Here is a 4,351-nt window from a genome sequence, read left to right as displayed (position 1 = left end):
AATCACAGTTGTAAGGTACTTTCTGAGTTTTATATTTGTTATCTTCAACTCATCAGGAAATTCTTAATAAAAAAAATTACATCCCAGTCCTAGTTGTGGTATGGGAATTAGATGGGGTAGCCATACTCCTCAAGGCCACTTAAAGAGCATCATCAGAGTTACCCTGGAGGACTGGTGTTCTCAGAAGATCACAAACTTATGAGGGTCATCTCTGCCACAGCAGTTGAGTGACTGCAGACAAGGTTGCTGGAATTTGAAAACTTGAAGCCTTTGTCCTGGAGAATATGCTATATGATTCACATGGGCTCTCAGAAATATCACAGTCATCATTGGAAGGGGAGCTAATTTCTGGAAATTAGGCCACAAAAGCTTGTACTAAAATTGTGGATAAAGAGGAAGTGGGGATCCCTGGGTGGCGCAGCGGTTTGGCGCCTGCCTTTGGCCCAGGGCACGATCCTGGAGACCCGGGATCGAGTCCCACGTCGGGCTCCCGGGGCATGGAGCCTGCTTCTCTCTCTGCCTCTCTCTCTCTCTCTCTCTCTCTCTCTGTGACTATCATAAATAAATAAAAAAAAAAAAAAAGAGGAAGTACCTCCTCAGGTTGTGGTGACAGGTTGTCAAGTCTGGAGGAGTAAGCCCTGCACTCAGTTTCATTGCCCTGTATTAATGAGAAGGTAAAGGGCTTCTAATGTGACAAGGACACATGGCTTCATCATCATTTCAAGCTCTTTATGGCAACCATGGATGTGCCAGATCTTTGGGTTAGTATTGTCCACTGGATACCTTTTCAGGTGGTGGTAGGATTATAAAATTGACAAACAGGCTGTGAAAATGAACTGCTGTGACTTCTGTTTTATTATTCATTTCACATGTCTCTCTCTCTATGAGTGAATGTGTGTGTTTACACACATACAAGTATAGAGAGAGACACAGATACACATATATATTTACACAAAACTTAGAATATGGACATTTGAGATTGTGTGGTCTTTGGTAAAACAAAACTAATCAACTTTTTTTTTTTTTTTATGAAGACTTCAGCTTTAAGAGAAAAATAAATTCAGAACATCACTTTCTGTCTGGTAAGTGCCTCTGCAGGGCAGTGTATTCTCGGCTAAGATAATTTTGAGAGCCACAGCCTCAGGCTGAGCATGCAAAGATAGAAATTACTTGTGGGTGACAACTAGGAACAGTATGACCAAAGGCTTTGGAGAATTTCTAATGAAATGCTGAATTAGATATATTGAAGGATATATATATTTATATATATATAGTGACACAGCATCTTTATTTTTAAACGGAGCAAATCAAGATATTTACAGAAGCACATGGCTTGAATGATTAGATGTGTGTGTGAAGAAAGTCTTAATAATTTACTGTATTTGTCGATGCAAGTTGATACAAACTCAAGCGTTGTTTTAATAAGAACCATAAGCTGTTTTTTGAACATATGTGTTGGATTTGACAGTGAGAGAATGAGAACGGGGCCAACTAGGCAACTGAAAAGTGGCTGGTTACTGCTCAATGAGATGAGTAGGAGCCCCATCTCGGACTGTGAAGCGTCCCTGACAACCTACAGCTTCCCACGCAGATCGTAACCTCCTCCCTCACTGCCCCCACCTCTGCCTTGTGTAGGAGTTTATCTTTTCTAGCTATCACTATGGGTAGGGTAAAAACTACTCTTATAAAAATTACCTTCATGGTTACTGAAAGCTGAGGAGGAATACTTCACTAATCATGGGTCATGACTCATAGCTTGAAGACTTAACTAGTAAGCAATTATACAGTGTCTTTGGGGATAGATTTTTCTCATTGCCTAAAGATTCCTTTCATTACATTTCATTTCGTTTTATCCACATCATAGCATCGCTTTCAGGATGAAATACTTTACTCTCTGAATTCAACCCTTTGCAGACACAGAGAATTTTGATGGCTATTTTATTTAAAAAAGAAAGGGTCTTTCAAAATTGGCCACTGTATGGAATGTATGGAACACTCAGAGGAATTTACAAGGATTTTCAAAGTAACAGAAGACATTTTGATGACAGAAATGAACATACACAAACCTCTTCAGCTATATATAAACTAGTTGATGTATAAAGGATAGTTCTAGAAATTTGGAGACTTGGATAAAAAACTGCCAAGCTCCTATTCTGATGCATGAAAACATTGAGACTATATCATGATTTTGTGGGAAACGTTTTATTATGACTGCTTTTCTTATCCTTTAATTTGGACAATTAAAATGCAGGTAACTTTTTTAAAAACTGACTTGAGAAATGAGCCTGATGGTTAGATGTGAGAATATGTCTACACTCCCTTTGAAGGGTGAGGATATCATTCAAGAATACTTTTCATCATACAGTGCCAATGACTTCGGAAATGGTGTTCTTAAATGGTGTTCTTTATGCTGAGCTTAAATCCACCTTTAATGTTGCTTCAGAAAAACAAACGCTCTCTGTGTGAACATCCCTCTTATGATTCTCCCTTTCACAAAGTATATGTTAAAAAGCTCCTTACAAGTAGATTAAGTAAAACATCAATTTCTACAATTTCCAAAAATAGGAAAACATTCAAAGGAAATGAAGAAAAAAATCCCGTTAACTAAATCAATAACATAAAGGAAACTTAAACCTTCAGGCAAAATTTTCAACAAATAATACTCTTAAACAGATTATAGTGTATCACTTATTTTTAAGTCCTAGCATATTAGTAGCATTTCTTCAATGATCTGGAATTAATAAATTGTACATAATTAAAAATCGTGCATCTATCTATCTATCATGTTATGTATTTTTCAATTGGGAAATATGTGGGGTTGTTTTCCAGCTTTATTAAGGTACAGTTGGCAAGTAAAATTGTAATACGTTGATGTGTTGATTTTATAGTTCATGTTTTAGTTTCTGCCAATGTGTTATCAGGGTCTATAAATTAGTTTATTGGTACTGATGTTTATAGAAGCACGTATATAGGCATAGCATACAATGTATATACATAAGCATAATGTAGACTGTGTGTGTGTGTGTGTGTGTGTGTGTGTGTGTGAAGGGTTGCATATACATAAAATGCTTGTGTCTGTTTAACACAGTGCTTCTGGAAGGATATGATTCCAGTGAGATAGGAAAGAGAGGTGATGGGAGAGTAGAGAGAGGTTGAGACAAAGGAAGTTAACAAGAGAAGCAGGCCACTGCCTCACATATTGCCAGGGTATTTTGAATTCTTGGAAGCCTCTGAGGTGGGTAGACAGACATAGCTTGCAATGGATTTGGCAGTAAAAAGGAAGCAGGATCTTTGTGGACTTTACCCTCTGGTTTATATGACATCTTCCCCTCATTATTGTCAGACCTAAACCTGTAGTCAATTATTTCAATCTCTGGAATTCTCAGTATCAGTTTTCAAAGTGTTGAAAACTAGTCCTTTGTGGATGATCTTAAATACTCCTTCTGTGAAAGAAAAAAAAATCTCTTGAATATATTTTACAAAATCGTATTTCAAAATCTTAGATTGATTTAATCCAATTATAAATTGCTGACAAAACACATTCCCTAAACTAATTTTCATATGACAAAGTAAAGTTTCATGTGTCCATTGATTATAATGATACTTTAATGAGGGGCACATGGGCGGCACAGTTGGTTAAGCATCTGACTCTTGGTTTCAGCTCAGGTCATGATCCCAAAGTTGTGAGATTGAGCCCTGTGGCTCTGTGCTTAGCATGGAGTCTGCTTGAGATTCTCTCTCCCTCTGCTTCTGCTCCACCCCCTGTGCTCTCTCTCTCTAAAATAAATAAATTGTTAAAAAATAATACTTTAATGAAATTTCTCATTTAATACTGAACTTTCCCTTTGCTCAATGATGGTTCTGTATCATTAGTATTTTATCAGAAAAATGGTATCTTAGACATCTCATCACACTTCATTAAAGTCTGTCAGAGGCTACTGAATGTCACTGTGATTGTCTTAGAACTTTTCCAGTTGGCATTATATGGATGAGGTAAAGCACCTCTTGGCTAAAGGAAAGCTGCTCTTGGCCCTGAATTATTATATTATCTGTAATCTAAAGATTTCATAGCAAATTAATAACAGTAAGGCAAATTTATCATGTAGCTTCAATTTTTAAAAGTGTTTAAATCTATGTTTAAAATTGTTTGACTAATGTACTCCTCAAATGTGATTTTCTCCAAGATCTTTTATAATCCTTAAATATCTAAAAATTTTTAATTCAATTTTTAAAAAAATCTTAACTCTCATGAGTTTTTTTTTAAGATTTATTTATCTATTTTGGGGGGCAGTAGTGGGTAGAGGGAGACCATGATGGATTTGGATGAAGCCTCCAGTTTTCTCTTGTCAAC

The sequence above is a fragment of the Canis lupus genome, chromosome 19, assembly GCF_003254725.2.
Source record: "Canis lupus dingo isolate Sandy chromosome 19, ASM325472v2, whole genome shotgun sequence".
Taxonomy (NCBI): Eukaryota; Metazoa; Chordata; class Mammalia; order Carnivora; family Canidae; genus Canis; species Canis lupus.
This window is presented reverse-complemented; position numbering follows the sequence as displayed.